This window comes from Geotrypetes seraphini, chromosome 4, assembly GCF_902459505.1.
Source record: "Geotrypetes seraphini chromosome 4, aGeoSer1.1, whole genome shotgun sequence".
NCBI classification, from domain to species: domain Eukaryota; kingdom Metazoa; phylum Chordata; class Amphibia; order Gymnophiona; family Dermophiidae; genus Geotrypetes; species Geotrypetes seraphini.
Genome location: NC_047087.1, coordinates 853605 through 873003, shown reverse-complemented (window position 1 = coordinate 873003; position 19399 = coordinate 853605). Strand labels below are relative to the sequence as shown.

At 44.7% G+C, this 19399-nt stretch overlaps 2 protein-coding genes across 6 annotated transcripts in view; one reads left to right on the top strand and one right to left on the bottom strand.

Annotated features, from left to right (window-relative positions):
- MARVELD3 (MARVEL domain containing 3) overlaps positions 1-8723 on the bottom strand; it is a 138650-nt gene extending 129927 nt beyond the window's left edge. For 2 of the 4 annotated variants that reach the window (XM_033941782.1, XM_033941779.1), the window contains exon 1: positions 8574-8711. The gene's annotated coding sequence lies outside the window, so the exon portion shown is untranslated. Of the gene's footprint in view, positions 1-8536 lie in introns of all 4 variants that reach the window. The other 2 variants (XM_033941781.1, XM_033941780.1) reach the window with 2 other exon arrangements.
- The window catches only part of TAT (tyrosine aminotransferase), a 253009-nt gene that overhangs the window by 84380 nt on the left and 149230 nt on the right, over positions 1-19399 (top strand). The gene's annotated exons all lie outside the window — the stretch shown is intronic.

The window sequence follows — 19399 nt, the reverse complement described above, 5'->3', positions numbered from 1 at the left end:
TATTTATCTTATTTGTTCATAATGTAACTTAACTTTTTTGTATTCTTTATTTATTTTTTTAATACTGGTTTTTCCATTTTCATTCTATTTAACCTCCATATTAAATGTAAACCACATAGATGCATTTGCCAATGTGGTATATCAAATACTAAAACTTGGAAACTTAGAATTCCACCACACTGGATCCGTACCCTAAATGTCGTTCTCTGGTATTCCTCTAATCTTACTTCACAAAGAGATGGAATCTCCAGCAAAACTTGAGAGGAAGATCTTGGTTTATGCAGTCTTAACATAGTGACAATCTGTCATTGATGGCTTTATGCTCCAACAGTAATACTGGTATCTTATACTTAATCTGCTGCTTGATGGGTAACAAATACAAGCGCTGCAGTATTGGGGTGACATGATCACAACTTGGTCGATCAATGAATGGGGCAAACCAGTTCAATGGTGAAATATAAATGAGGGTAGACCAAAACAGTTTTGTAGCAAGAAAAAAGCCACTGCTCAAACAGAAATTCAAAAAACTAATTTCACATAAATTTGATATTCCTTACAATAAATATTTCAAACAACAGAGACTTGAAGGCAAAAACAAGGGACATGCCCCAAGAATATTGCCTCACCAACCAGTCATCGTACATGTGTTAGATAGTATCAAAAATCATTATATTTGCTGTACACTACAGTCAAAAACTTTAATTTAGATCATATGCTTAAAAGACATAAGAGATGCCCTCACCGGATCAGACCGAGGTCCATCTAGTCCGGTGATCCGCACATGCGGCGGCCCATTTAGGTACTCCTTTTTGGAGACCCAGATTTACCGTATCCCTCAATATGATATGCAAGAAGGTGTGCATCCAACTTGCGCTTGAATCCCAGTACAGTGGTCTTCTCCACAACCTCCTCCGGGAGTGCATTCCAAGCACCCACAACGCGCTGTGTGAAACAGAATTTTCTGACATTTGTCCTAAACCTGCTGCCACTCAGTTTCAGGCTATGACCTCTTGTTCGTGTCACGTCTGAAAATTTCAGTAAAGCTGCTTCTTGGTCTATTTTATCAAATCCTTTTAATATTTTAAAAGTCTCTATCAAATCCCCTCTCAGTCTTCTCTTCTCAAGGGACTTATCTCAAAGGTTCCGACGGACAGAGCCTGTTTCATTCCTGTGTCAGGGAACCAAAAAGGATATTTAAACAGCTGAAAAAGGTGGTATTAGTCTCTGCTATAAATTTAACAGCAATTCTATAACATGAACAAGGTAGGAAAACACAAAATGAAGAGGACAAAAAAACCCCAAAACACCTCATCAGGCAACCAGGAGGGGTGGCAAAACCCTGATGCTCCTGGCCAAAGGGTAGGTTACTAAGCATATGTCCCGATATAACAATGGGGGAAAAAACAAAAGTATCGACTTGCTAGTTGAAAAGCACAAAATAATACAGAAAATGAAGGCAGGAAAGGAAAATCCACACGACTTCTTTGCTCCATGGCAAATATGAATACACTGATGCATGTGTGCAGGGGCTCTGTGGTTGGCATCAGCTACATGTGAGGTCTGTGAAAATTGCATGTAGACCTTAGGATATTGGAAGACTGGGTGTCCAAATGAAAATTAAATTTAATGTGGACAAATGCAAAGTGATGAACACTGGGAAGAATAATCCAATGGTAGGGTCCACCTTGGGGGTTAGAAAAAGATCTGGTGTCATTGTAGACAATACGATAAAACTTTCCACCCAATGTGTGGCAGTGGTCAAAAAAGCAAAGAAGCAACTAGGAATTATTTAAAAAGGGATGATTAATAAGACTAAGAATGTTATAATGCCCTTATATCGCTCTATTTTGCGACCTCACCTGCAGTATTGTATTCAATTCTGATCTCCTTCTTTGAAGAAAGATATAGCGGCACTGAATCTACTGGAGAGAACACACCACAAAAGACGGATAAGTTAGAGTCTCTATGGGTAAAAATTCCAGGAACAAATGGACTGGAAACGAAGATTGGCATCTACTACCGACCCCTAGGGCAGTCCAAAGAAACTGATGGAGAAATGATGGACGAGATTAAACGCAACTACAAGGGAGGCAACACAGTTATCATGGGTGACTTCAACTATCCAGGGATAGACTGGAACCTAGGCACCTCCGGCTGTGCTAGAGAGACCAAGTTCCTGGATGCTGTAGGCGATTGCTTCCTGGTACAACTTGTCAAGGAAAATACAAGAGGAAATGCAATTCTGGACTTAATTCTAAATGGACTGCGAGGACCGGTACAAGGTATAGAAGGAACGCTGGGAAACAGGGATCACAACATGATCTGTTCCACAAGGACGCAGGGGCGAATCATCGGTCCAGAACGATGGCCATGGCACTGAACTTCCGAAAAAGGAATTATGAAAGGATGAGACTCATGGTGGGGAAGAAGATTAAGAAGAGGATAAGCACTGTAAAAACGCTAGAGCAAGCTTGGTCCATTTTTAAGGATACAGTCACCGAGGCGCAAAATCTATATATACCATGTATCAACAAGGGATCCAAGAGGAAAAAGAACAAGAAACCACCATGGCTCACTATAGAGGTAAAGGAAGCTATCAGAGACAAGAAAAGCCAAGGAATAGAGGGTGAAAGACTCACGTGGATTAAAAACTGGCTGTAGCATAGGAAACAGAGAGTGGGGGTAAATGGACAATAATTGGACTGGAAGAGCGTCATCAGTGGGGTGCCGCAGGGCTCGGTGCTTGGACCCGTGCTCTTCAACATCTTTATAAACGATCTGGACATTGGTACGACGAGTGAGGTGATTAAATCTGCAGACGATACAAAGTTATTCAGAGAAAACAGAAGGGAGGTGGGACTCAAGAAAACAGAAGGGAGGTGGGACTGTAACCAATGAATGTAACTTAAGAGAACAAGCGCACCATAAGCACAAATAAAAAAGCCAAAAACAGAAAACTATTACTGTTGGGGGATTCCATCATCAGAGGCATTAACCTTGGAACACAAGGTGAGGAGAACAAAACAGTGAAATGTCTTCCAGGATCCTCAGCTACCAGGAGTTCCAGGCAAATACAGACTATAATTAAGGAAGAAACTAAGGATTTTAACAGTGATGTTGTTATCCATCTGGGAACAAATGACCTGGCCAACAACTCCACACTTGCAGCATAGAAAGCTTTTTGGGAGCTTGGTGAGGGCGTGAAACCTTTTGTAAAGACTTTAGCTTTTTCTGAAATACTGCCTGCATATGGAAAGGGAGAGCAAAGAGTGAAAAACACAGAGAACTTTAATAGATGGCTCAAAGCCTGGTTTCATCAAGAAGGCTTCAGGTACATAGGAGGATGGGGAAATACATGGAAGGACAAGAAGCTATATTGCACTGATGGGCTACATATTACTACAGCAGGAAAAAGAAACCTTGCAGAGAAATTTAGACAATATTTTTCTAGGCATTTAAACTAGAAGGTGGGGGTGGTGTATGTACGTAGGACAATTATAGAGACCACCCCCGGCAAAAGAAAAGATGTGATAGTAGTAAAGACTGCAACATAAACAATATCAGCAACTCATTTCTTAGTATTGCAACGGAAAGTGAAACGAAACAAAAATCCATACGAAAAAGGAGATTATAACTGAAAAATAGCTGGAAAGCGATGACCACAAATGCTCGCAGTCTAAGCAACAAAGTTCATGATCTGCAAGCCCTGATGTTAGAGGCAGATCTAGATATTGTCGCTATCACAGAGACATGGTTCAGTGAATCACATGGATGGGATGCAAACATACCGGGATATAATCTTTTTAGGAAGGATAGAGATGGTCAAAAAGGTGGAGGAGTAGCTCTCTATGTAAAGATCAATATCCAAGCGACTGAAATGCAAGGGACCTGGGGAGAGATGAAGCGATATGGATCACTCTGAAAAGAGAAGATGAAACCTCTATCTACATGGGTGTAGTCTACAGACCTCCGACTCAATCGTAGCAAATTGATAAGGATCTGATTGTGGATATCCAAAAGTTTGGAAGGAAAGAGGAGGTTCCGCTGTTGGGAGATTTCAACCTGCCGGATGTGGACTGGAATGTTCCGTCTGCGGAATCGGAAAGAAGTAGGGAGATTGTGGATGCCTTTCAAGAGGCTCTGCTCAGACAAATGGTGACGGAACCCACAAGGGAAAAAGCGATATTGGATCTGGTCCTCACAAATGGAGAGAGTATCTCTAATGTTCGAGTGGGTGCTCACCTGGGAAGTAGCGATCATCAAACGGTTTGGATTGATATAATGGCTAAAGTGGAGAGCGGCCGCACGATACTTAAAGTCCTAGATTTCAAACGTACGGACTTTAATGCAATGGGAGAGTACCTGAAAAAAGAGCTGTTAGGAAGGGAGGACATAAGAGAAGTGGAAAGACAGTGGTCTAAGCTGAAAGGAGCGATAAAAATGGCTACGGACCTTTATGTGAAGAAAATCAATAAAAACAAGAGAAAAAGGAAGCCGATATGGTTCTCCAACCTAGTGGCTGAGAAAATAAAGGCGAAAGAGTTGGCGTTCGTGAAATATTAAAAAACCCAAGAAGAGGAGAGCAGCAAGGACTACAGGGTTAAACTGAAAGAAGCCAAGAGAGAGATACGTCTGGCGAAAGCACAGGCGGAAGAACATATGGCTAAAAATGTAAAAAAGGGAGACAAAAATTTTTTCAGATATATTAGTGAAAGGAGGAAGATGAAAAATGGAATTGCTAGGCTAAAAGATGCTGGGAACCAATATGTGGAGAAAGCAAATGTGCTAAACAAATTCTTCTGTTCTGTGTTCACAGAAGAAAATCCTGGAGAAGGACTGAGATTGTCTGGTAAAGTTACACGAGAAAATGGAGTAGATTCTGCTCCGTTCACTGAGCAGGGTGTTTATGAGGAACTTGAAAAACTGAAGGTGGACAAAGCGATGGGACCAGACGGGATCCATCCCATGATACTAAGGGAGCTCAGAGAGGTTCTGGCGAGTCCTATTAAAGACTTGTTCAACAAATCTCTGGAGACGGGAGTGATTCCTGGGAATTGGAGGAGAGCGGATGTGGTCCCTATTCATAAAGTGGTCAAAGGGATGAAGCAGGAAACTACAGGCCGGTGAGCCTCACTTCAGTTGTTGGAAAAATAATGGAAGTGTTGCTGAAAGAAAGGATAGTGTACTTCCTTGAATCTAATGGGTTACAGGATCCGAGGCAACATGGCTTTACAAAAAGTAAATCGTGCCAAACGAACCTGATTGAATTTTTTGATTGAGTGACCAGAGAGCTGGATCGAGGACATATGCTAGATGTAATTTGCTTGGATTTCAGCAAAGCCTTTGATACAGTTCCTCATAGGAGGCTGTTGAACAAACTTGAAGGACTGAAGTTAGGACCCAAAGTGGTGAACTGGGTCAGAAACTGGCTGTCGGACAGACACCAGAGGGTGGTGGTTAATGGAAGTCACTCGAAGGAAGGAAAGGTGAGTAGTGGAGTCCCTCAGGGTTCGGTGCTGGAGCCAATCCTGTTCAATATGTTTGTGACTGACATTGCTGAAGGGTTAGAAGGAAAAGTGTGCCTTTTTGCAGATGATACCAAGATTTGTAACAGAGTAGACACCGAACAGGGAGTGGAAAATATGAAAAAGGATCTGCAAAAGATAGAGGAATGGTCTAATGCCTGGCAACTAAAATTCAATGCAAAGAAATGCAGAGTAAGGAAGGAACTGTATGTGCAGGGAGGAGAGAAGCTGATATGCATGGACGGGGAAAGGGGCCTTGGGGTGATAGTGTCCGAAGATCAAAAGGCGAAAAAACAGTGTGACAAGGCAGTGGCTACTGCCAGAAGGATGCTGGGCTGTATAAAGAGAGGCGTAGTCAGTAGAAGGAAGAAGGTGTTGATGCCCCCGTACAGGTCATTGGTAAGGCCCCACTTGGAGTATTGTGTTCAGTTTTGGAGACCTTATCTGGCGAAGGACGTAAGAAGACTTAAGGCAGTCCAGAGGAGGTCGACGAAAATGATAGGAGGCTTGCGCCAGAAGACGTATGAGGAGAGACTGGAAGCCCTGAATATGTATACCCTAGAGCAGTGGTTGCCAAACCCTGTCCTGGGGGACCCCCAGCCAGTCGGGTTTTCAAGCTATCCCTAATGAATATGCATGAGAGAGATTTGCATACCTGTCGCTTCCATTATATGCAAATCTCTCTCATGCATATTCATTAGGGATATCTTGAAAACCCGACTGGCTGGGGGTCCCCCAGGACAGGGTTTGGGAACCACTGCCCTAGAGGAAAGGAGAGACAGGGGAGATATGATTTAGACGTTCAAATACTTGAAGGGTATTAACATAGAACAAAATCTTCTCCAGAGAAAGGAAAATGGTAAAACCAGAGGACATAATTTGAGGTTGAGGGGTGGTAGATTCAGGGGCAATGTTAGGAAATTCTAGTTTACGGAGAGGGTAGTAGATGCCTGGAATGCGCTCCCGAGAGAGGTGGTGGAGAGTAAAACTGTGACTGAGTTCAAAGAAGCGTGGGATGAACACAGAGGATTTAGAATCAGAAAATAATATTAAATATTGAACTAAGGCCAGTACTGTGCAGACTTGCACGGTCTGTGTCTGTATATGGCTGTTTGGTGGAGGATGGGCTGGGGAGGGCTTCAATGGCTGGGAGGGTGTAAATGGGCTGGAGTAAGTCTTAACAGAGATTTCGGCAGTTGGAACCCAAGCACAGTACCAGGTAAAGCTTTGGATTCTTGCACAGAAATAGCTAAGAAGAAAAAATTTAAAAATTTAAATTGAATCAGGTTGGGCAGACTGGATGGACCATTCAAGTCTTTATCTGCCATCATCTACTATGTTACTATGTAGTGAAGACACAGGGGGATTGCGAAGGTCAGCAATGTGTCATAATCAAGCTCGAGAAATCGGCATCAACATGGCAAATGAGGTTCAACGTTGATAAGTGTAAAGTGATGTATGTCGGTAACAAAAACCTCATGCACGAATACAGGATGTCCGGAGCGGTACTTGGAGAGACCTCCCAGGAAAGAGACTTGGGAGTTCTGATTGACAAGTCGAAGCCGTCCGCGCAATGTACGGCGGTGGCGAAAAGGGCGAACAGAATGCTAGGAATCAGAACAGATCATGATGTTATAGCGGGCCATGGTGCGCCCTCACCTGGAGTACTGCGTCCAGCACTGGTCAACATACATGAAGGAGGACACAATGCTGCTCGAAAGGGTCCAAAGAGCGACTAAAATGGTTAAGAGGCTGGAGGAGTTGCCGTACCGTGAGAGATTTGAGAAACTGGGCCTCTTCTCCCTTGAAAAGAGAAAAGTGAGAGGGGACATGATCGAAACATTTAAAATACAGAAGGGAATAGACTTGGCAAATAAAGACAGATTGTTCACCCTCTCAAGGTAGGGAGAATGAGAGGGCACTCTCTAAAGTTGAAAGGGGATAGATTCCGTACAAAAGTAAGGAAGTTCTTCTTCACCCAGAGAGTGGTAGAAAACTGGAACGCTCTTCTGGAGTCTGTTATAGGGGACAACACCCTTCAGGGATTCAAGACAAAGTTGGACAAGTTCCTGCTAAACTGGAACATACACAGGTGAGGCTGAACTCATTTAGAGCACTGGTCTTTGACCTGGGGGCACGATAGACCACTGGTCTGACCCAGCAGCGGTAATTCTGATGGTACTAGAAAAGATTCAAAGAAGAGTGACCAAGATGATAACGGGGATGGAACTCCTCTCGTATGAGGAAAGACTAAAATGGTTAGGGCTCTTCAGTTTGGAAAAGAGACATCCGAGGGGAGATATGATTGAGGTCTAGAAAATCCTGAGTGGAGTAGAATGGGTACAAGTGGCTCGATTTTTCACTCCGTCAAAAATTACAAAGACTAGGGGACACTTGACGAAGTTACAGGGAAATACTCTTAAAACCCAATAGGGGGAAATCTTTTTTCACTCAGAGAATAGTTAAGCTCTGGAACAGGTTGACAGAGGTTGTGGTAAGAGCAGATAGCCTACTTGGTTTTAAAAAGGGTTTGGACAAGTTCCTGGAGGAAAAGTCCATAGTCTGTTATTGAGAAAGACATAGGGGAAGCCTCTGCTTGCCCTGGATCGGTAGCATGGAATATTGCTACACCTTGGGTTTTAGCCACTGTGAGAAAGGGCTACTGGGCTTGATGGACCTTTGGTCTGACCCAGTGAGGCTATTCTTAGGTTGCTATTTAACAGAGGGGAGAAGCCATGGGCAGGCAAAATAACTTTTTCACCCTGATGTTCTAGACACCACTAACCCCCTTCCCCGCCCATTGGGTCTGAATGGGCCTCTTCTCCCCCCGCCTGAAGATATTTCCTTCTGCTCCGGCCACAGCCCAAGACTGCCCTGCGCGCCATTTTCAGAGCCAGACAGAGAGGTGGGGAGGGAAGGTAGGATGGTGGGGGGAGGAGGAAGAGCCCCCTTTACCCCTCCCTCTCCCCTTCCCGGGGTTTCTTCCTCCGGTATTTCTCTACAAAACTCACAAGCCGAAACGCGCGCTTCTCAGACTTCGGACCTCACCTGGACGTGCGCGTATCCCGACCCGAGCCCTCACCTGGACGTGCGCGTAACTGTAACAACGCCAACTGTTTCTACGTGCGCGAACTAGCACGCTGGAATTGACGTTTCCGGGCAGGACACGCACGAGCTCAAAACGCGTTTCTCCCCACCCCCACTACACACCCCTCCCTCTACCCTCCCCCAATACATACACACACCTCTCCCCACCCACCCCCACACTTTCCCTTTCCTTCCACACACAATACCCCTCCCTCCACAGACATAGACATACACTCCTCCCCCTCCCTCCACACAGAGACATGCCTTCACCTACACCCCCAATACATACACACACCTCCCCCCACCCACCCCCACACTTTCCCTTTCCTTCCACACACAATACCCCTCCCTCCACAGACATAGACATACACTCCTCCCCCTCCCTCCACACAGAGACATGCCTTCACCTACACCCCCAATACATACACACACCTCTCCCCACCCACCCACACACTTTCCCAATCCTTCCACACACAATACCCCTCCCTCCACAGACATACTCTCCTCCCCTATACACTACACACCTCTCCCCTTCCCTCCACACAGAGACATACATTCCCCTCCCGTAAACACTATACACACATTCCAACCCCCTCCCCCATCACACCCTAAACAAACCTTCCCTCACCCCACACACACATCTCTTCCCCTTGCTAAACACACACACATACTACACACACTTCTCCCCCAATACATACATAAACAACACACCCACCACACATTACACACACCTCTCTCTCCCCACACACTTTCCCAATCCTTTCACACACAATACCCCTTCCTCCGTAGACATAGACATACTCCCCTATACACTACACACCTCTTCCCTTCCCTCCACGCAGAGACATACATTCCCCTCCCGTAAACACTATACACACATTCCAACCCCCTCCCCCATCACACCCTAAACAAACCTTCCCTCACCCCACACACATATCTCTTCCCCTTGCTAAACACACACACATACTACACACGCTCCTCCCCTCCCCTCCCCCAATACATACACACACAACACACCCACTACACATAACACACACCTCTCCCTCCCCCCCACACACACTTTCCCATTTCTTCCACCCACAATATCCCTCCCTCCATAGACATACACTCCTCCCCTATACACTACACACCTCTCCCCTTCCCTCCACACAGAGACATACATTCCAACCACCCCAAACAAACCTTCCCTCACCCCACACACACATCTCTTCCCCTTGCTAAACACACACACATACTACACACGCTCCTCCCCCAATACATACACACACAACACACCCACTACACATTACACACACCTCTCTCTCCCCACACACTTTCCCATTCCTTCCACATACAATACCCCTTCCTCCGTAGACATAGACATACTCCCCTATACACTACACACCTCTCCCCTTCCCTCCACACAGAGACATACATTCCCCTCCGGTAAACACTATACACACATTCCAACCCCCTCCCCCATCACACCCTAAACAAACCTTCCCTCACCCCACACACATATCTCTTCCCCTTGCTAAACACACTGACTTCAAACGCATGGGAGACTTCGTCCATCGGGCACTGCAAGACCATGCCGAAACCAATAATGTAGAGGCCATGTGGGTAAACCTGAAATCTACCCTACATGAAGCAATAAATCGCTATATAAAAACAACAAGCAAACGACGGAGGAATAACAGACCCCAGTGGTTCACTACAGAAATCTCGGACCTCGTTAAGAAAAAGAAAAAAGCATTTGTTTCCTACAAACATTCAGGAAGAGGAGCAGCAAAAGAAGACTATCTGGCCAAGTCCAAAGCTGTCAAAACGGCAGTCAGAGAGGCCAAGCTTCAGATAGAAGAGAATCTAGCAAAGGACATTAAGAAAAGGGATAAATCCTTTTTCAGGTACATCAATGATAGGAAAAGAAACACAAATGGGATAGTACGCCTTAGGAAAGCAGACGGGACTTATGCAGAATCAGATTCCGATAAAGCCGAACTACTAAACGAATACTTCTGCTCAGTCTTTACCTGCGAGGCGCCAGGGTCCGGTCCACAGTTGCAAGCAAGGCATAGCTCAGATGACCCGTTCTGGAATTTCGAGTTTACACCCAGCAGCGTCTACTGCGAACTATCAAGACTCAAAGTGAACAAAGCCATGGGACCGGACAATCTACACCCCAGGGTGCTTAGAGAGCTGTGTGATGTCCTGGCAGAGCCATTGTCTGTGATCTTCAATCTTTCCTTGAAGGCGGGAAAAGTCCCCTTAGACTGGAAAACAGCCAATGTAATCCCACTCCACAAAAAGGGCTGCAGGACAGAGGCTGAGAATTACAGACCGGTGAGTCTCACATCCATAGTGAGTAAACTCATGGAAACACTAATTAAGCATAAATTAGATACAATCCTAGACGAGAAGAATCTACGGGATCCCCGCCAACATGGATTTACCAGAGGCAGGTCCTGCCAATCCAATCTGATTAGTTTCTTTGACTGGATAACAAGGAAACTGGATGTGGGTGAGTCCCTGGACGTCGTTTACTTGGACTTTAGTAAAGCTTTTGATAGCGTTCCGCACCGCAGACTATTGAACAAGATGAAATCAATGGGACTGGGAGAGACATTAACTACATGGGTCGGTGATTGGCTAAACAGTAGACTTCAGAGAGTGGTGGTAAATGGTGCCCCTTCAAAAACGTCGGAGGTGATCAGTGGAGTGCCTCAGGGCTCGGTCTTGGGCCCGATCCTCTTCAACATATTTGTGGGAGATCTGACTCAGGGGCTTCAGGGTAAAATCACATTATTCGCCGATGACGCCAAACTATGCAACATAGTAAGTGAGAACACTTTACCAGACAGTATGACGCAGGACCTACTTCTATTGGAACATTGGTCCTCGACTTGGCAGCTAAACTTCAATGCTAGAAAATGTAAGGTCATGCACCTCGGCAGCAGGAATCCATGCAAAACTTACACACTAAATGGTGAAACCTTAGTTAGGACCAAGGCGGAACGTGATTTGGGGGTGATCATTAGCGAAGACATGAAGACTGCCAATCAAGTGGAGAAGGCTTCATCAAAGGCAAGACAAATGATGGGATGCATCCGAAGAAGTTTTATCAGCCGGAAGCCCGAAGTTATAATGCCATTGTACAGATCCATGGTGAGGCCTCATCTGGAGTATTGTGTACAATTCTGGAGGCCACATTACCAAAAGGATGTGCTGAGAGTTGAGTCGGTTCAAAGAATGGCCACCAAAATGGTCTCGGGACTCAAAGACCTCCCGTATGAAGAAAGGCTGAATAAATTGCAGCTATATTCACTTGAAGAACGTAGAGAGAGAGGAGACATGATAGAGACGTTTAAATATATCACCGGCCGTATTGAGGTGGAGGATGATATCTTCTTTTTTAAAGGCCCCTCTGCCACAAGAGGCCATCCGCTGAAAATCAGGGGTGGGAAATTTCATGGCGACACCAGGAAGTTCTTCTTCACCGAAAGGGTGGTCGATCGTTGGAATGAACTTCCACCTCAGGTGATTCAGGCCAGCAGCGTGATGGATTTTAAAAGGAAATGGGATACACATGTGGGATCTCTAGGGGGGTAAATTCAAGGGGGTAGGGTTGTTGGAGTGGGCAGACTTGATGGGCTGTGGCCCTTTTCTGCCGTCATCTTCTATGTTTCTATACTACACACGCTTCTCCCCTACCCTCCCCCAATACATACACACACAACACACCCACTACACATAACACACACCTCTCCCTCCCCCCCACACACACTTTCCCATTTCTTCCACCCACAATACCCCTCCCTCCATAGACATACACTCCTCCCCTATACACTACACACCTCTCCCCTTCCCTCCACACAGAGACATCCTTCCCCTCCCATAAACACTATACACACATTCCAAACCCCCCCCCCCAAAACACCCTAAACAAACCTTCCCTCTCTCCACACACCAAACACACACATATCTCTTCCCCTTGCTAAACACACACACTCCTCCCCCTATCTATACCCCCTCTGCCCTCCCCCAATACATACACACACAACACACCCACTACACATAACACACACCTCTCCCTCCCCACACACTTTCCCATTCCTTCCACACACAATACCCCTCCCTCCATAGACATACACTCCTCCCCTATACACTACACACCTCTCCCCTTCCCTGCACACAGAGACATATATTCCCCTCCCATAAACACTATACATACATTCCAACCCCCCAAACACACCCTAAACAAACCTTCCCTCACCTCTCCCTGCATGCACACTCCCTCACCCCACACACCAAACACACACATATCTCTTCCCCTTGCTAAACACACACACATATTACACACACTCCTCTTCCTACCTACACCACCTCTGCCCTCCCCCAATACATACACACACAACAGCTCTAACAGGATACATATTTCAAATCTGACATGTTGCAATCACAAAATAGAAAATAACATTATTTTTTCTACCTTTTGTTGTCTGGTCATTTTGTTTTCCCATCATCTTGATCCCAGTTTCCCTTTCTGCTTTTTGTCTATATTCTACTAATTTTCTTTCCAGTGTCTGGTGTCCATTTTTTCTCCTCTTCTCTCTTGTTCCATTCTGTCCTTATGCCTGTCTCCAACATATTGATTTTTCCCATTCAGCTTTCTTAAGTTTTTCTTTTCTTTTTTGCCTCTGTCCACTCAAATCTTGCCCTCTTTCTCACTCTTCTTTTTAAATTTTCAGTTACCTCTCAATTCTCCATCTCCTCCCAGTCCCTAGCTCTCCCATTTACCATCTCACTCCTTTTCCAGCCTCCTAATTCCTCTATCTACTCCCCATTACCACATCTCTCCTCCTCTCTCCCCTTGGTCCAACATTTTGCTCCCTCTTTTTTTCTGTTGTTCTTCTTCCCTTCCCCTTTGATGCTGAAGTTTCAAGTTTCTTTATTTTTTATATAGTTTATCAGTCAGGGAGATGAGATGGAAGGAAAAAAAAGAGATGCTGCATTTCTCTCTCCCTTCCACCCCAGACCTAACATTTCTCCCTCCCTTCCACCCCAGACCTAACATTTCTCCCTCCCTTCCATCCCCAGATCCATCTTCTCTCCCTTTCTCTTCCCAACTGTCCCCCATCCCATCTCTCCCCCTGTCTGCCTGCCTCCCTCTCTCTCCCCTGGTCCACCATTTCTCCCTTTCTCTTCCCAACAGTTCTCCTTCCCTCTTCCTCAACATCACCCCAGGTCAAACCTCTCTCCCTCTCTTCACAGCTCAGCATGTCTTCCCTACCACGCCAGTCCCTCTCTCCTCATAGCCCAGCATGTGTTCTGTACCGCACCAGTCCGATGTCGCCGTCACACTGAAAAATCTGCCAGCCTCGGCAGTGATTCAGCAACGTCCGCAGCTCCCCTTCCTGCTTTCCATCTGCTGTGGAAGGGAAGCCACGGACAACATTACTGAATCGCTGCCGATGCCGTCAGATTTTTTTAGTGTGACGGCAACATCAGACTGGCGCGGGAGGGAAGACATACTAGGCTGTGAGAAGGGGAAGTTTGGGAGCACTGCTGCCCGCCACATACAATGGCCAGGTGGGCTGGATTTGGCCCACAGGCCTTGTGTTTGACACATGTGTTGTAAGGATCAAGAATCTGTCAAGTTGAAAGGAAGTTCAGGCAGCGACAGAGAACAGCATGCTCTAGTAGCTTGGATAGGAATGGAAGAAGGGAGACAGCAATAGCTGGACAGGCAGGTGGGGTCTATCAAGGGGGGGTTTGAGAAGCGTCTTAACCACTGCATGTTTGAAGGCAGCGGGGACAGTTGCAGTGGAAGAGGATAGGTTGAGAATATGGCAGATGGGAGGGATAACAGTATGTGAGATGGGGTCAAGTAGAGGGGTCTATATAGGGTCTGATGGGCATGTAGGCATGGCTGAAGACAGAAGTTGTGCAGTTTTTTCCTCTGATTTCAGAGAAGGAAGAAAAGTCAGTGGTAGTTTTTTATTTGTTTTTTTTAAAGAATCATTTTTATTAAGTTTTTGAAATACAGATCATCACACACCAACAACCACTGACAAGAGAAAATGCTGAAACAATCGGGTCTTACGTGTCATTCCTTCACGAAAACCCATGGAAACCTAACCCGCCCAACTGAACCCCCCCTCCCCCACTTCCCCCCAACCTCCACCCCCCCCTCAGCACTCCAGTGTCAAAAGTTCAATAAAGAACTGCGAGCTCTAGGGGACAATCCCTCCCAAATTGGAGCCCAGATTCTCCTGAATTTCCTCCAAGGCCCAGGACCACCCCTCCGAACATCCAGGTATTCAAATTTCAAAAGAGTAAACAGTTCATTCCTCCACATAGTAAGAGTCGGCACTTCAGCTTGGCGCCACAGCAAAAGAATACACTTCCGAGCCACAAAGAGGCCTTTTGTAATAACAGGTTGCCCCCTCTGGACAGTCCTAAACGGACCCCCTGAGAAAAAAGCAGAACATCCGCTCTCACGGGAATCTGCTTACGCAATGCAGACTGCAGATACAGAGCTACAAAGGACCAAAATGTTTGAATGTGGTCACAAGACTAGAACATATGAAGGAGGCCTGCAAGGTTGGACTGGCATCGAGGACACCAAGCATGAGAAGCATATCCAGAAACATAGGCCTGGAATGGAGAGACATGCAGCCGCAGTAGAAACTTGAAGTGTTGCTCCTGCAGAACCACGGAACGAGTCATCTGAGGAAGATGTTTCATAAGAAGACGAATTCCGGAGCCCGTAACACGCTCAGACGGGGGGAGATCCTGATTCCACACAGCTGCCACCACTTCGGGATCCCAAGGGGCCACGAAGCAGCCCAAACTGACTTGATGAAAGGATAAACTAATCCGAGTCAGGCGGGACAGAATCAGGGTCTCACATACCATATCTGCCTTGTCTTCATTCAAAGTAGCAGCATCCAACGAGCGGAGACACCTGGCGGTAGAAAAGCCAGTCCCGAGCCTCCAAGAGACCTGTCACCTGCAGATCCTGAAAAGAGCGAGGCACACCCTCCTCCGACACCACATCACGCACATAGCATAGTCCTCGAGCACTCCAACGTTTTAAGTATAATTTAAAAGCGTCATGATCCAGGTCTCGATTACCCCATAAGGGCAACAGAATCGTAGAGGTGAAAGGTAAATGCATACGTTTGCACAACCATTGCCAGCATTGTCTCATGGAACACAGCAGAAGATGAGACCTAGTAGGAAAAATCTGGTGTAGGCGCTTAGCATGAAGATAGTACATCAGGTGAGTAGGAGCCATCAACTGCTGTTCAAGAGTAACAGGCGTATAAAATTGAGTGTTCTTAATCCAGTCCACCAAGTGCCGAAGAAGGCAGGCAATGTTGTATCTCCTCAGGTCCAGGAGTGCCAGTCCACCCCGTCCCACAGGGAGAGACAATTGAGCCAGAGTCAGTCTAGGTTTCCTATTATTCCAAAGAAATTTACGTAAGACAGTGTGAAACATATTAACATCCTTATTAGTCATATACAATGGAAAAGTTTGCATCACATATACCCACTTAGGAAACAACACCATTTTGTAAAGAGCAATGCGACCCCGTAGGGACAATGGAAACCGAGTCCAAAGACTCAAAAGATCCCGGGACCTGTTCAAGAGCACTGTGAAATTTTCCTTATAGGCCCGGGACAGATCGCCAAGTATTTAAGTTTGTGTGCCACCTTTCGCAGAAAGCTGCACATTTGAGGATTTTTCATGATTGGTTGAGTCATTCCTCTAAGTTATGGGTTCGATTTGAACAGAGTTGGATTCCTTCCACCCCCTTGTGGGCGGTGCCTTGGTTACCTGCCTCTTCTATTCGAGGTATTGCTCAGAGGTTTCCGCTGGCATTACGGAGTCTTTTGGGTATTTGGGGATCAACTAGATCTCAATTTTTCCTAGAACGAAAATACAGTAAAACCTTGGATTGCAAGTAACTTGGCATACAAGTGTTTTGCAAGACAAGCAAAACATTTTATTAGATTTTAACTTGATATACAAGCAATGTCTTGCAATATAAGCACATACAGTATACACACATCACAATTTCAGAACTGAGCTGATGGTTCTTCTCTCTCTGACACTGCAAGAGTGTAGTGACTTTACAGTCTATGGCCCAGAAATATCAAAGAGAGAAGTTAATCTAATCATGTATTTTTTTATGCATATAACTTATGGGCAGATTGGATGGACCGTTCGGGTCTTTATCTGCCATCATTTACTATGTTACTATGACTGTTCTTTTTATTTTTTTTTTTTTGAGTTCAATAATTTTATTGAATATTATAAGTAATATACAGAAAGCAGTTCAAATACATAAAAATTGAATAAGAAATAGTGATGTAGAAACAAAAGAAACCATAATTGCAGTCATTTGCATTTAATAGATTAGTAAGAAGAATTCAGAGTATTTGAAACTGCTAAGAAAAGAAATAGAGAGGATAGAGAAGCAAAGAGGATGAAGTAAAAAGAAAAAAGAGAGATGAAGAAAGAGAGAGAGAAAGAGAGAGAGGCAAAAGTGTCTACAAGGCAGAATGAACATATGAATCTAAGAATGACCAAGGTGATTTATTTCGCACCAAATTTGTAGAATAACGGGATATCATGTTCTTTTCATATGCATATGATTCGAATTTGTGGTACATGCTCAAGGAGTTCCACCAGAAGGTGTAGTCTAATAGTGCGGATGACTTCCAATTTTTCAAAATGTGCATAAGAGCTGTCACAAACATGATGTCAATAAGTTTAGGAGGACAGTTAGATAGTGCAAAACAAGGGTGTTGAGAACGAAGGATTATAATGTCTATGGAAATAGCTTCTGAACATTTGGTAATAGATTTTATGGTGTCCCAGATACGAATCCAAAAGGAATGAACCATAGTGCAGTGAAGAAGCATGTGATCAAGAGTTCCAGGCTCTTTCAAACAGTTCCAACAGGTAGGATCTTGTTTCAGTTTCTGACTGTTCTAAACAAGCAAAGTCTTGCAATACAAGTACATACAGTATACACACATCACAACTGAGCCGATGGTTCTCTCTCCGACACTGCAAGAGTGTAGTGACTTTACAGTCTATGGCCCAGAAATATCAAAGAAGAGACAAGTTAATCTAATCATGTATTTTTTATGAGTATAACTTATGGGCAGACTGGATGGACCGTTCAGGTCTTTATCTGCCATCATTTACCATGTTACTATGATTGTTCTAAATGAGCAAGTACATACAATACAAGTACATACAGTATACACAAATCACATCATCACAACTGAGCCGATGGTTCTTCTCTGATGCTGCAGGAGTGTAGTGACTGTTCTAAATGAGCGAGGTCTTGTAATACAAGTACATAAGTATTTTGTATTAAAGTTTTTGGGTTGTGGAACAAATCATCTGAGTTTTCATTATTTCTTATGGGGAAATTTGTTTTGATTTACGAGTGTTTTGGATTACAAGCATGTTTTTGGAATGAATTATGCTCACAAACCAAGGTTTTACTGTATTTTTTGCAAAGTTCTTTAGGTTATTTGCCTAAGTTTCAGACGGCTTTAATTGATTCTTCTTTTCTGGGGTGGGCTAAGTGTGGGCTATACACCATAGGACAGCTTTGGGAGGAGGAGAGAGTACTTCTTTTTCAAATTATACAGGAGGAATATAGTCTACCAAATAGTGATTTTTTTCATTAAACCCAGATACATACTTTTTTGACTTGTCATGTGGCAGAGGAGCTGACCTTGGCTGAAACACACTTAGAAAAGGCTTTATATAAGGATGCTAGCAAGGGGGTTGTATCCCAAATTTATTTGGCTTTGGTGCATCATGCTGATCCAATTTCCATTTACAAACAACGTTGGGAAAGGGATCTTCGGATTACTTTTAATGAACAGCAGTGAAATCAAAGTCTTTCTAGTTTGCTTAGGTTGTCTGTTGATAGTTCTTTAAGAGAAAACGGACATAAAATGCTGTTTCATTGGTATTATACACCAGCTCGTATTCGAGCCTCGTGTAACCTGGGTGATGGGATTTGTTGGCGAGACTGTGGTAATCAAGGGGATCAAGGGGAAAGTACCCAAGAAAAGGACTTGGGGGTATTAGTGGACAACACAATGAAGCCGTCGGCACAGTGCACAGCAGCCGCTAAGAAGGCAAATAGAATACTAGGTATAATCAAGAAAGGTATTACAACCAGAACGAAATAAGTTATCCTGCCACTGTATCAGGTGATGGTGCGCCTGCATCTGTAGTACTGCGTCCAGTATTGGTCGCCACACCTTAAGAAGAATATGGCGATACTTGAGAGGGTTCAGAAAAGAGCGATGCGATTGATAAAAGGGATGGAAAACCTTTCATATGCTGAAAGATTAGAGAAACTGGGGCTCTTTTCCCTGGAAAAGCGGAGACTTAGAGGGGACATGATAGAAACTTACAAGATCATGAAGGGCATAGAGAAAGAGGAGAGGGACAGATTCTTCAAACTTTTGATAAATACAAGAACGAGAGGGCATTCGGAAAAATTAAGAGGGGACAGATTCAGAACCAATGCTAGGAAGTTCTTCTTCACCCAAAGAGTGGTGGACACCTGGAATGCGCTTCCAGAGAGAGTGATAGGACAAAGTATGGTATTGCGGTTCAAGAAAAAGGGATAGAAGGGTATAGATAGAGGGTTACTATACAGGTCCTGGACCACCACTGTCTATGAAGGCAGTTCTTCATAAATTGGATTTCATCTTTCTTATGACCAAATTAACTGCCTTAAAGTCTGATCATCTGGTGTCTT